At 45.1% G+C, this 14,515-nt stretch overlaps 1 protein-coding gene across 7 annotated transcripts in view; it reads right to left on the bottom strand.

The window, feature by feature from the left end:
- The window catches only part of RALGAPA1 (Ral GTPase activating protein catalytic subunit alpha 1), a 5,382,632-nt gene that overhangs the window by 4,390,583 nt on the left and 977,534 nt on the right, over positions 1–14,515 (bottom strand). The window lies entirely within an intron of this gene.

The raw sequence follows: 14,515 nt of genomic DNA on the forward strand, positions 1-14,515 counted from the left end.
CCTTGCTCTTTTTTTGCAGGGACTTGAAGAGTTCTGCAGACGATTTATCAAATAAAGCGGTGTTCAAGGCAAAACTTATAGATGCTCCTCTTGCATGTCCTCAAGGAGGGGTAGAAGCCTCAACCAGGCAAACATTCTTAATGTAGAAGCCGCCACAGCTCTGGAAGTGGCCTCAACAGCATTGTAGCTGCATCTGATGGAATGTCTGGCCAACTGTGAAAATGCAGGAATATGGGAAGATGCCAAGGCTTTATTTTCAGAGTCTGGCATGTCAGACACTATCTTAGGCAGTTGTCATTGGTTCCATGGTGTGCTTAGTCAGGTGGGTCTGGTAATTCAGGCTCTGAAAGCTAAAGTAGCTGAAGAATATATTCTCTTACCAAACCTCCAATTGCCTACTATCTTTGTGTGAAGGGAGGAGGAAGTGGGAGGAGGTTACCGAGGGGTCTGCCACAGTGGGCTTTGAAAGGGAAATTACAATCCTGAGACACTTTATAATACCAGCCTGGCTTCTTAGGGGTCAGAGGCTCTAAGACAGGGAGTAAGGACGAGGAGGCAAAAGCAACCAAAAAGGCATGTATAACTGGAGGAAATGCAGATGGACTAGGGGGGTCTGCACCTGAAGAAGGTCATAGTACCACTTTTGGACCTCAGAAATTTTTCAGCTGTCCCATTTAAAATGATCTCTCATCTTTGAGATGGTCTCACCAAAGGAAATCTTCACCATAGGGGATTCTGTCCCATTGGAGTCTTCCTCTGGGGAAGCGTAGTCCAAGGAGGAAGGGATCTAAGATGAGTAAGCTAGCAAGTCACTGTCCTCATCAGAGGAAGAGTCTTCTTCTGAAGTGGCTTGTGCTCAGACCCTTTTTTGCGGAAAGAAGGACAGGCAAGAGGGGAAGCTGTCTGGCCTGAGGAAGGCTTCAGAGCCATGAAGGCCTTGGGTAAAATTCTTCCACTCTTTCTGAGGGTCTGGTGAGGGGAGAGGAATGTTTTGTTTTCTGTTTTTTCTTTGCAAGGGTGTCCATCTGATACAAAGATGGAGGGCAGGATGTAGGCTTACACTCGACCAAATACGACTCAACATCCTCTTTCACAACAATCAGAGTGATTCATCTTGGGACTTTAACATGATGAGCCTAGGCTCCCCCTGGACACAAAAAGCCTACGTCTGTAAGGCCTCCCTGGACATACATTCATCTGGTTCCAAGGTGGCCCGTAAAACTGGCTCGGCCTGTGGATGCGGATCTGCAAAGGAGCGTATCTCCGAGCTCACATGTGCCTCAGGGGAGACGTCTGTAGGGGGAGACGCAATTTCTGTTTCGGGCCTAGGTCTTTTGGCCTTACGCTTAGTAGGCTCTGTTGTTGGGTCCAAGGAACCCTCCATCGTGCTGTTAGCCAAGAGTCTGAGACGATTCTCCAAGTAAATCGCAAGGAATAAAAGCCAGCTATGAAGAGTCTTGGGCACAAACAATTGACAATTTGAACAGTTTTTATGGCCATGGTTGGGACCTGAGAGAGAAAATGAACTGGGAATGGCTGTCCTTGTGAGGAATCAGCCTTCCACAATCACACTTCCCTTTCTTGGAAGACATTAACTTCAACCAAGAGAAAACTGTAGCAAAAGGTTTCCCCAACGGGGCACTATTCTTTACTGAAGAAAATGATGATGGCAGCACAGCGATGTCTGGGACTGGGGATCTGACTGGAGACAAAGTAGTTCTGGGGATGGTGTGCTCGTGTGTCACTTTTATGGCCTACATCTGATAGCAGTCTACGTCAGACGTACCCACGCACTTTACAGTAGTAAAAGACTTTGGTACACTGGCCGACGTCAGGTCACATGGGAAGGCAACTCCCTCATGTAAAGAATACTGCAACAGATGAATAGGACACCCAAAGGAAAATCTATAGAAAGTGGATCCAGGTTACGAGAAAGACACCAAACAGAAAACCTTTTCGATTTGGATAAACAGGATTTCCTAGTAGTGGGTTTCCTGGCCTCGCAGGACCTTAAACACGTCCTCAGAAAAAAGATGTCTATGTGCAATCAAAATCCTATCGCCCACAGTGTCAACTGAAGAGTGGACAGGTGGGGATAGATGAGAGATCCCTTGTCTTGTGTGAGTGGGTCCACCCTGTGAGGTAACCTGTGATGACTGCCCTTGGCTAAATGCAAAAAAAGAGGGAGCCAATGCAGTTTCGGCTAAAAGGTAGTCACCAACAAGATTTTGGGAGTATCCTTTTGAATTTTGAACAGGACTTTTGGAATGAGGGGAAAGGGAGGGAATGCATAAAGAAACTTCCTTTTCCAACAAAAAGATGGGGTATCCACCTTCCAAACCAGAAGACCTGGGACTATGGCACAAAAAAGAAGTTATCTGTTCAAAGGGGAGACAAAAGTACAGTTTTGTACCTACCATAAATGTAGATGTTCGAGTGCTAATACAGCTGCAGTAATCACAGATGGGTTTTCAGCCGTCAGGCGGTCCCTCGGTCGGCCGAATTCCAAAGTCTTGGTCCGGCGCCGGTTGTCGTCGCTTACTCTTCTGACGTCAGTAAGGCCAGAGTATATAAGACACAGCCGACGCCATGTTTTTCAGTCTTTCTTGCCCCAAATGTCAGGTGCCCCCAAAAGGAAGGCAATACATAAATAAGGCTTATCTACATATGCAGGCAATGCAATGTAATGCAAAATCAGTGTAAGCAAGCAAATAAAACATAGCAGGATAACCCAGTCAGGTGGTATGAAGAGGTTGTTAGACCCCATGCCTTTACCAAGTGGGGAAGGAGGGAGGGAAACCTGTACTGCAGCTGTATTAGCACTCGAACATCTACATTTATGGTAGGTACAAAACTGTACTATGTTCATCGTGCATACAGCTGCAGTAATCACAGATGGGTAGAGTCCCAAAGCTATGCATAGGGTGGTAGGTACTATGAGGAACTGGGTTGAGCCAGAATGCCCTGCAAAACAGCAGTGGCAAAGCCTGCTCTTGTTCTGGAGTATAAGGGTAGGTGGTAGTGTTTTGTGAAGGTATGTACAGAACTCCAAGTGGCTGCCTCCAAAATATCCTTAGTAGGAACGCCTCTGAGGAAGGCTGTAGAGGTGGCTGTGGCCCTGGTGGAGTGAGATCTGATACCAGTAGGGACAGATTTCCCATGATAGGAATAACAAAACCGTATGCAGTGGCCAATCCACTTGGAAATGGTCTGTTTGGTAACTGGTTTCCCTTGAGCCCCTACGGCATAGGACACAAAAAGTTGTTCTGATTTCCTGAAGGACTTTGTTCTGTCCAAATAATAACGTAGCTGCCTATGGATGTCTAAAGTGTGAAGCAGCCTCTCCCCTTTGTTTTGAGGGTTAGGATAAAAGGTAGGTAGGTGTATGGCTTGATTTAAGGCTACCCTGGATACCACTTTTGGCATAAAAGATGGGTTGGTCAAGGAAACCCTGTCCTGATGGAAGATGAGGAAGGGCTGCACCGCCATGAGGGCCTGTAGTTCAGAAACCATACGAGCTGAAGTGATGGCCAGAAGGAAAGCTGTTTTCCAGGACAAATGTTGCAGATCTGTTGAGGCAGCAGGTTCAAAGGGAGGCAATGTTAATTTTTCTAGTATGTAATTAAGGTCCCAGGCTGGTATTGGTTGCTTCCTTGGAGGTCTTATATTCTTAGCCCCTCTGAGGAACTGTCGTAAGAGTGGGTGAGAGAATAAAGGAGGATCCGTGTTGAATTCTGCAGAAATGGCTGAGGCATGTATTTTTATGGAAGAAAATGAAAGTCCACTGTTCAGCAGTTCAGCTAGGTACTGTAAAACCTGAGGCAAGTTCAATTTTCTAGGGTCCTGGCCTCTTTTCTCATCAAAACCGCTTCCATTTTGCAGAGTAAGCTTTTCTAGTAGATGGTCTTCTGGCCTCCAAAATTACATCCTGCACCTCCTTGGAGAGTAGGGACTGTTGTGGTGTCAAGGAATTTTCCATGCAGCGAGGTTGAGTGTTTTCAGCTGACTGCGAAGAGTTTTGTAGCTGTTCTGAGTCAGTAGGAGTGGCATTAGAGGCAGGGACCAGGGAGGAGTATGTGTTAGGCTCCTCAGGAGTGGATACCAGTGTTGCCTTGGCCAATCTGGAGCAATCAGTATCATCCTCGGTTTGTCTGTTCTTGCTTTCAAAAGCACCTTGGGCAGAAGGGGCAGAGGTGGGAATGCATAAACTGTCCATGCTGTCCAACTGAATGAAAGGGCGTCCACTTTCCAGGCCTTTGGATGAAAGGTCCTTGAACAAAACTTTTTCAGTTGATGGTTCCCGTGGGAGGCAAAAAGATCTATGTCTGGCCTCCCCCACGCTTGGATTATCTCTGTAAACACCTGAGGATGTAACTTCCATTCGTGTGGATCTGTCATATTTCTGCTTAGAGTGTCTGCCAGTGTGTTTTCCAGTCCTGGCAAGTACTGTGCTTGAAGTTCGATTTGTCTTTCTACAGCCAAGTTCCAAAGAGTCATGGCTAGTCTGCACAAGGGGTATGAATGTGTTCCTCCTTGTTCGTTTATGTACCACATTACTGTGGTGTTGTCTGTTCTTATCAGTAATTGTCCTGGATGCAGGAAGTCCTTGAAAGCTGTAATTGCATTTATCACTGCTAGCATTTCTTTTTGATTGATGTAAAGGTGCTTTTCCTTTTGGGACCATCTGCCCTGAATGCACCTGTCCTTCATGTGCGCCCCCCAGGCGTAATCTGAGGTGTCTGTGGTTATGACTTGTTTTGCTTGAGGCTTGCAGAATGGAAGGCCTGTGTTTACTTGACATGATTGGGCCCACCATAGAAATTCCTTTTGCAAACATGGAATTATTGGTATAATTGTTTCCAAACTGTGACTGTGTTGAGACCATAGATTTTTTAGGTACCATTGAAGTTTCCTCATATGCAGCTTTGCACATGGGATTAGAAGAATGCAAGATGCCATGAATCCCAGAGCCTGCAGGATTTTCCTTGCAGTAAGCCTGGTACTTTTTGCTAGTGTTTTGAAGTACTGAGATAGTTGCCCTTGTTTTTCTGGCGTAAGATATGCCATCTGGGTGTTTGTGTCCAAGTTGGCACCCAGGAAGGTTATTTTCTGAGATGGTGTTAGTCTTGATTTCTCCTTGTTGATGGTATATCCCAGAGAAAGCAGTAACCGTGTCACATAAGCCAGATGTTCCAGTACTATATGTTTGCTGTCCGCTTGGATCAGGCAGTCGTCCAGATAAGGGTAAATTTGTTTCCCTTGAAGTCTGCAGTAGGCAATCACTGATGCCAGGCACTTTGTGAATACTCTGGGCAGTAGATAAGCCAAAGGGCAATGCAGAGAATTGATAGTGGATTGAACCTGCAAGAAATCTGAGGTATCTTCTGCAGCTTTGTCTGATTGGGACATGCAGGTATGCCTCCTTGAGGTCCAATGTTACCAGCCAAAACTCCTTGCCCAGCATGGGAAGAAGTTGCTGTAATGTGAGCATCTTGAATTTTGGCACAGTAGGAATGTGTTTAGGATGGATAAGTCCAAAATGGGTCTCCAGTCGGTTCCTTTTCTTGGTACCAGAAAAAGTCTTGAATAAAAACCTTGACCTTGTTGGAGTGTAGGTACCTTTTGTATAGCTCTCATGTTTAGGAGCTTTGAAATTTGCAGTTGTGCCTCTGCCCTTTGATTTTGTGGCAGGTTTGGCATGCCTCTCATTTTGGAAGAGTGTGAAATTGAAATTTGTAGCCTCTGTTTATAATGTCCAGTATCCATTTGTCTGTTGTGACAATATGCCAATTGCTTGCAAATAATGCTAGTTTCCCTCCCAAAGGTGCTGTCAGCTGAGACTTGCTTGGCATGGAAATGAGGGAGTCATTGGGTTTGCTTCCTGTATTGTTGTGCACTGTCTTCACCACCTCTTGGTGCTGGAGATTGCCATTGTCTGCCTCTATATGATCCTTGTGCTTGCCCTCTGCCTCTTGTGCGTCTGTATCTGCCTCTTTGGGGCTTGTCAGTGGCTGGAAAGGACCAGTTTTTTGAAGGCCAATTTCTGCTAAAACGTGGTGGTTGGACCTGTAAGAAAGCCTTGACAGTTTGCATAGATTTGGCTTTTTCTTCCATTTTCCGTAGTATGTCCTCAGCATTAGTACCAAATAATACATCCTTTTGTAAAGGAGCATCAAGAAGTTTAGCTTTCACATGATCAGGTAAATTTTGTTCCCTAAGCCAGGCATGTCTGCGAATGACTGATCCTGTGGCAGCCGCTCTACTGGAAGCCTCTAGGGCATCATAACCACATTGTAAGGTGTGTTTACCCACTTGCTCCGCACTATGCATCATATCCTGTAACTCTTTTAAATCTGGTTGTTCAGGTTGAGACATTTTGTTCCTTAATTGTGATAACAGGTACTGTTGATATTTAATCATATGAAACTGACAGTTTAAAGCCCTCATGGCTAGGGTGGCCGAGGTATATACCTTTTTACTCCAGCTTTCTAGAGATCTGGATTCCCTTTCTGCAGGGAGTGGATTCTTGGCAGTGGAGGCCTTTAATCCCTTGGGGCCTTGTGAAATGGTTTCAGGGTCAGCATTATGGCCTTTGTAAAGAAATTGGTGAGAGCTGGGTACTCTGTAATACCTATCAGGTTTTACTGGTGCAGGAGGCAGAGAATCAGGGTTAAGGCAAGCCTCCGAATAGACATCATCCAGTACATCCAAAACAGGGGGTATAGCCAGAGGTCTGTGCTGAGGTAACCAAAGAAATTCCCTAAGTCTTTTCTTGGAATCTGAAAAGTCTTGGCCTTCCCAATGGAAGTGTTCCCTCAAAGTGTGCAAGGTTTCCCCAAAAGAAAAATCCTCAGGAGGGATACAGAAGGAATGGACTGTTCTGCATCCGAATCCTCAAAAGGGGAGTAAGAGTGTTCCTCTGCATCAGAATGTTCTGATAAAATGGATCCCTGATCAGAAGAGGGAGATTCTTCCTCCACTCTGGGTCTCTTGTCAGGAGGGCTGAGAACCTCTGATAAGAGTAATTAAATCCTCAGCCATTTTAAGCATCTGTTTCTTAGGCATGGGTCCAGGAGATGGGCCCTGTGCAACAGGCCTCGTGGGATGCCTGGCTGCTTTGGATTTAGTAAAAGCCTTTATTGAAAAAGAAGATGAGGGCCTAAATACACCATGGGTGGAGGTGGACCTGTCCACATTAGTAGGCTCGACATTAGCAGGGGCTTCGGTTGTAGTCTGGGAAAGGACCGAGGACCCAGCGGTCTCGGGTACAGAGAACACCGCCAAAGGAGTGTCGTCAGTAGTCGGGGACTGCAAATGCGTCTCGCTGAGAACCGGACCACGTGTAGCCTGTTTTGGCGTGGTGTCGGCGGGGACCGCGGGTCTCGCGTGTCGGTCCTTTTCCTTGCGTTTTTTGGACAAAACGGTAGTCGGAGTGTCCGACGACATCTTATAATCAAAAGCTTTACCAAAGTAGTGTTGGGCGAACTCCGCCCGACGCGTGATAGTGTGTTTATTGAAGGTAGCGCAAAAGCGACAGCCCGAGACGTCGTGGTCTGGGCCCAAACAAGGTATGCAACGGGAATGGAAATCCTTATGCGGTATTTGCTTCCCACAAGAAATACAATTATTAACTTTTTCTGACATCGGTCTGAGGCAAGAAAAGTTTCCCCAACAGGGTACTTAGCTTTAAAGAAGACTTCGGTTCCAATTTTTTTTCGTAATTCAGGAGCTGGCCGACCGGCACTTGCGAATTGCTTCTGCTTCAGGCACCGCGCGGCAAAAAAGACTGAAAAACATGGCGTCGGCTGTGTCTTATATACTCTGGCCTTACTGACGTCAGAAGAGTAAGTGACGACAACCGGCACCGGACCAAGACTTTGGAATTCGGCCGACCGAGGGACCACCTGACGGCTGAAAACCCATCTGTGATTACTGCAGCTGTATGCACGATGAACATCAGATCTATTTGAGGACTACCCCACTGGGGCACAATGTCCAGAAACACAAGCACCCATTCATGGGATTGAGTTAAGGACCTGCTCAGAGTGTCTGCCACAATATCTTGACCTGACAAAATTTTAAAAGTACAGTTGTGTACACTTACCATAAATGCAGATGTTCAAGTGTATTCACTGTTGCAGTCATCACATTTGGGTTATCTGCTTGCAGTAGCCCTCAGTCAGCCTGATTATCAAAGTCTTGGGTTCTGCGTTGGCTGCTGTCTAATCTTCCATGACGTCAGGTAGTCAGGGGTATAAAGAATGCAGCCGAAGTCATTACATCAGTTTTTCCGCAATTAAAAAAAAATTATATATATATATATACACACACACACACATACACACACACACATATATATATATATATATATATATATACAGATATATATATACAGATATATATATATATATATATATATATACACATACACACACACACACACACACACACACACACATATACATACACAAGGTTACACCTCCAACAAAAAAGCAAATATACCAAAAAGCTTTTAAGTATAGTAAAGGAGAGTAAAAGTATAGCCAAAAGAAGTCAGAGGGCTGGAAAGAGGGTAACCTGGACTGCAACAGTGAATACACTTGAACATCTAAATTTATAGTAAGTGTAGACAACTGTACTATGTTCTTCGTGTTTCACTGTTGCAGTTATTACATTTGGGTAGCTTCCCAAAGCTAAGGATGGGAGGAGGCATTTAGATAGCATTAAGACCAGCTACAAGGATCTGAAAGACTGCAGTGGTAAAGCCAGCTCTGGATTTAGAGAAAATTGGTATATGGTAATGCTTGGTAAAAGTATGTACAGAGCTCCAGGTAGCAGCTTCTAGGATGTTCCTGGTAGGTACACCTCTGAGAAAGGCTGTAGAAGCAGATGCAGCCCTGGTAGAATGGGGTCTAATCCCCTGTGGAATAGGTTTTCCATGGTGCTTATAGTAGAAATGAATGCAATGGCCTATCCATTTAGAGATGGTTTGCTTTAAAATGCCCTTCCCCTCTGCCCCTGCAGCAAATGCCACCAGCAGTTGTTCAGATTTCCTTTGAGGTTTAGTCCTCTCCAAGTAAAATCTAAGTAGTCTGTGCACATCTAAGGAGTGCAGGATCCTTTCCCCTTTGTTCTGTGGATTACAAAAGAAGGTTGGCAAATGAATAGACTGGTTGGATACCACCTTGGGCATGAAGGAGGGATTGATCCTGAGGGACACCCTGTCCACATGAAAGATGATGAAAGGCTCCACTGCCATAAGATCCTGTAGTTCAGATACCCTTCTTGCTGAAGTAATTGCTTAAAGGAAGGCTGTTTTCCAAGAAAGACATTTTAACTGTGCACTTGCATCTTGCTCAAAAGGAGGAACAGTGAGTTTTTCCAATAAAAAGTTAAGGTCCCAGGCTGGAGTTGGGGCTCTCCTGGGTGGTCTTAAGTTTTTGGCCCCTCTGAGGAACTGCTTGAGCAGTGGGATGAGAGAACAGGGGTGGTTCTGTGTTGTAATGAGCTGAAATGGCTGAGGCGTGAATTTTGATGCAGGAAAAAAAAAGGCACTTATGAAGCATCTCAGTTAAATATTGAAGAATCTGAGGTAAATTGGGCGCTGCTGTGCCCATCCCTTGACTTTGGTTCCAGGCACAGAATCTTTTCCATTTTTCAGCATAAGATTTTCTAGTACTAGACCTCCTTGATTCAAAAATGACATCCAACACTTGTTTACTGAGGGACGGTAATGGAGAGATTAGAAAATTAGCCAGGCTGCAAGGGTCAGGGTTTGAAGCTGATGGTGCAGAATCCGGCCCTCCTGCTGAGACAGCAGGGTACGGGTCTGAGGCAGGTATCATGGAGCCAGCAGTGACAAACTGCGCAAGAGGGGGTACGACCAGTGTTGGTGTGGCCAGTCTGGTGCAATCAGTATCGTCCTTGGTTTGTCCTGTTTGATCTTTAGTAGTACTTTGGAGAGGAGAGGCAGAGGAGGAAAGGCATAAACTGATAAATTTTTCCAGATGAAGGATAAAGCATCCACTTTCCAAGCTTGCTTTTGGGGAGTCCTTGTGCAAAATTTGTCCAATTGGTAGTTCTAGGGGGAGGCAAACAGGTCTATATCTGGGCTCCCCCATTTGCTTGTCAACATGTTGAAAATCTTTGGTCCCAGTTTCCACTCGTGTGGGTCCATGAGAGTTCTGCTTAGTCCATCTGCCATTGTATTTAGTTTTCCTGGCAGGAATCGAGCCTGTAGATACACTTGGTAGCTCAAGCCTGTGTTCCACAGTGCCATGGGCTAGTCTGCAGAGGGGGTAAGAATGGGTACCCCCCTGCTTGTTTATGTACCACATAACGGTGGTGTTGTTCATCCTTACCACTGATTGCCCTGAAAGAATGTGGTCCTTGAAGGCTGTCAGAGCATTCTGTACAGCTAACATTTCTTTTTGATTGACATGCAGGTGCATTTGACTTGGGTTCCATTTGCCCTGAATGCACTTCCCTGCCAGGTGAGCCCCCCCATGCATAGTCTGATGCGTCTGTTGTTAGGGTTTGGGCTGCAGGGGGTAGAGTGAACAGTAGTCCCTTGTTTAGGTGGCAGGCCTCTGCCCACCAAAGGAAGTACAGTTGTGTACACTTACCATAAATATAGATGTTCGAGAGTATTCACTGTTGCAGTCATTACATTTGGGTAATCTGCTGGCAGGTTGCCTTCAGTCAGCCTGATTAACAAAGTCTTGGGTCCTGCGTCGGTTGCTGACCCTTCTTCCATGACGTCAGTTCATCAGGGGTTTAAAACATGCAGTCGACGAGATTACATCAGTTTTTCTTGCCACAGATGTCAAGTGCCCCCCCCAAATGGAGAGCAATATATATTTTATACTTATATCAGCTCATTACAGAACAGAATCTCCCCTCTTCTCTCATCCTCTGCTAAAGCAGTATCTCAGTGGGGCCAAAAATTTTAGACCTCCCAGGAGAGCACCAACTCCTGCATGGGACCTCAATTTTGTTTTGGAAAAACTCACTCTCCCTCCTTTTGAGCCAGCTGCTACTGCAGACCTAAAATTACTCTCCTGGAAAACAGCTTTCCTTTTAGCAGTCACTTCAGCTAGAAGGATTTCAGAATATATATATATATATATAAGTATATAATGTTAAACACAAAAAAATATACCTCCAAACAAAAGCAAATACACCCAAAAAGGCTTTTAAGCATATGAGGGTGGGTAACCAGGACTGCAACAGTGAATACACTCGAACATCTACATTTATGTTAAGTGTACACAACTGTACTATGTACTTCGTGTTTCAATGTTGCAGTCATTACATTTGGGTAGAATCCCAAAGCTATGGTTGGGAGGATGGATTTATACAGCATTACGAGCAGCTATAAGGCCCTGCAGGACAGCAGTGGCAAAGCCAGCTCTGGATTTAGAGAAGAGAGGTAAATGGTAATGTCTGATGAATGTATGAACAGAGCTCCAGGTAGCAGCTTCTAGAATGTCTCTGGTAGGAACCCCTCTGAGAAAGGCTGCAGAAGTAGATACAGCCCTGGTAGAATGAGACCTGATCCCCTTGGGGATAGGTTTACCATGGTGCATATAGCAGAAACGAATACAATGGCTTATCCATTTGGAAATATTCTGCTTTGAAATAGCCTTTCCCTCTGCCCCTGTAGCAAATGCCACCAATAGTTGTTCAGATTTTCTTACAGATTTTGTCCTGTTTAAGTAAAATCTAAGTTGTCTGTGTACATCCAATGAATGCAGAATCTGCTCATCCTTGTTCTGTGGATTGGGGAAGAAAGTTGGCAGATGAATGGTCTGATTAAGAGCCATACTGGATTCCACCTTAGGCATGAAAGATGGATTGGTCCCGAGAGCCACCCTGTCCGGATGAAAAATAATGAAAGGCACCACTTCCATAAGAGCCTGTAATTCTGAAAGCCTTCTAGCTGAAGTGACTGCTAAAAGGAAAGCTGTTTTCCAGGAGAGAAATTTTAGGTCTGCAGTAGCAGCTGGCTCAAAAGGAGGGAGAGTGAGTTTTTCCAAAACAAAATTGAGGTCCCATGCAGGAGTTGGTGCTCTCCTGGGAGGTCTAACATTTTTGGCCCCACTGAGATACTGCTTTAGCAGAGGATGACAGAAGAGGGGAGATTCTGTGTTGTAATGAGCTGAAATGGCAGAGGCACAGATTTTTATGGAAGAAAAGGATAGGCCCTTGTGAAGCATCTCAGTTAAGTATTGCAGAATCTGAGGAATATTGGGCATTGCTGTGCTTACTCCTTGTGATTGGGTTCCAGGCACAGAATCTTTTCCATTTGTCAGCATAATATTTTCTAGTACTAGGTCTTCTAGCCTCCAAAATGACATACATCACTGGTTTGCTGAGGGATGGCATGGGTGAATTTAGTTCATTAGCCACGCTGCAAGATTCAAATTATGGAGCTGAGTGTGAAGAATTTGGTAGTTCTGCTGAGACAGTAGGTAAGGTGTCTTGAGGCAGGTACCACAGAGGAAAGTGTGACACATTGTGCAGGAGTGGGTACCACTGTTAACGAGGCCAGTCCGGAGCAAATCAGAATAATTTTTGGTTTGTCCTCTTTGACATTTAGTAAAACTTTGGAGAGCAGAGGAAGAGGGGGAAAAGCATAGACTGAGGTTTTTCCAGCTGAATGATAGAGCATCCACTTTCCAAGCGTTTTTTGTGATGAATTCTTGTACAGAATTTGTTCACCTGATAGTTCTGGGGTGAGGCAAAAAGATCTGTGTCTGGGTTCCCCCATTTGCATGTCAACATGTTGAAAGCTTGTGGTTCCAGTTTCCATTCGTGTGGGTCCACAATATTTCTGCTTAGTTCGTCTGCCAGAGTATTTAGCTTTCCTGGCAGGAATTGAGCTTGTAGTTGTATCTGATAGGTCAAGGCAGTGTTCCATAATGCCATGGCTAGTCTGCAAAGGGGGTAAGAATGTGTACCCCCTGCTTGTTTATGTACCAGATAACTGTGGTGTTGTCTGTCTTTATCAATAGTTGTCCTGGACAAAGTTAGTCCTTGAAGGCTGTCAGAGCATTCTGCACAGCTAGCATCTCTTTCCGATTGACATGTAGGTGAATTTGATTCATAGGTTAGTTTTGGGCTCCATTTGCCCTGAATGCACCTCCCTGCCAGATGAGCCCCCCAAGCATAGTCTGACGCGTCTGTTAGGGTTTGGGCGGCAGGGGGTGGAGTGAATGGCAGTCCCTTGTTTTGGTGACGGGCCTCTGCCCACCACAGGAACTCTAGTTGCAGGCAAGGTATAATAGGAATCATTGTTTCCAGAATGAGACAATGTTGACTCCATTAACTTTTTAAGTACCACTGAAGTTTCCTCATATGCAGTCTTGCATAAGGAATTAGAAGAATGCAGGAGGCCATGTACCCCAAGGCCTGCAGAATTTGTCTTGCAGATAACAGGGTTTTTGTGGCCACCTGTTTGAAGTAAGTCATACTCTGAATTTGCTTTTCTGGCGTAAGGTAAGCCATCTGGGCAGTTGTATTAGAGCTTGCACCCAGGAATGTAATTTTTTGAGAGGGTACCAGTTGTGATTTCTTTTTGTTTATGGTGTACCCTAAACAAGTTAGAACCCTCTTTACAAACGCCAGATGCTTTAGAAGCATGTCCTTGTTTTCTGCTTGAATTAGACAATCGTCCAGGTATGGATATATATGAATATTTCTTTGTCAGAAAAATGCAATTACTGGTGCCAGGCACTTTGTGAAGACCCTGGGCGCAGTACATAAGCCAAAGGGCAGTGCAGAGAAAGTACAGTTGTGTACCTACCATAAATGTAGATGTTCGAGTGTATTCACTGATGCAGTCATTACACTTGGGTTATCCTGCTGGCAGGCTACCCGCAGTCGGCCTGAATTCCAAAGTCTTGGTCCGGCGTCAGTTGCTGTCGCCTCTTACCTGACGTCAGTGTGCCAGGGGTATAAAAGATGCAGCCAACCCCATTTTCTTCAGTTTTTCTTGCCCCAGATGTCAGGTGCCTCCACAAGGGTAGGCTAAAAATTATGCCAATAAAAAAGCATGCACTAAAATAAAACATTATCTTCATCTACAAGCAAATACACCACATAGGTTGTATAGAATAGAGAAGTACAGATAAGTCCCAGCAAAGAAAGGGGGATGGTGGGTGGGTAACCTGGACTGCAATAGTGAATACACTCTAACATCTACATTTATGGTAGGTACACAACTGTACTATGTTCATCGTGTTTCACTGTTGCAGTCATTACACTTAGGTTGAATCCCAAAGCTGAGGTTGGGTGGCTGGGTCTAAACAGAATTAGGAGTGGCTAAGAGGCCCTGCAGAAATGCAGTGGTAAAGCCTGCTCTGGATTTAGAGTAAAGAGGTAAGTGGTAGTGCTTTGTAAAAGTGTGCACTGAAGTCCAAGTTGCAGCCTCTAAAATGTCTTTGGTTGGTACTCCTCTGAGGAAGGCTGCTGAAGTGGCAGCTGCTCTGGTTGAATGTGGCCTAATGCCCTT

This window comes from Protopterus annectens, chromosome 6.part0 (assembly GCF_019279795.1).
Source record: "Protopterus annectens isolate FY-2018-M chromosome 6.part0, PAN1.0, whole genome shotgun sequence".
NCBI classification, from domain to species: Eukaryota; Metazoa; Chordata; order Ceratodontiformes; family Protopteridae; genus Protopterus; species Protopterus annectens.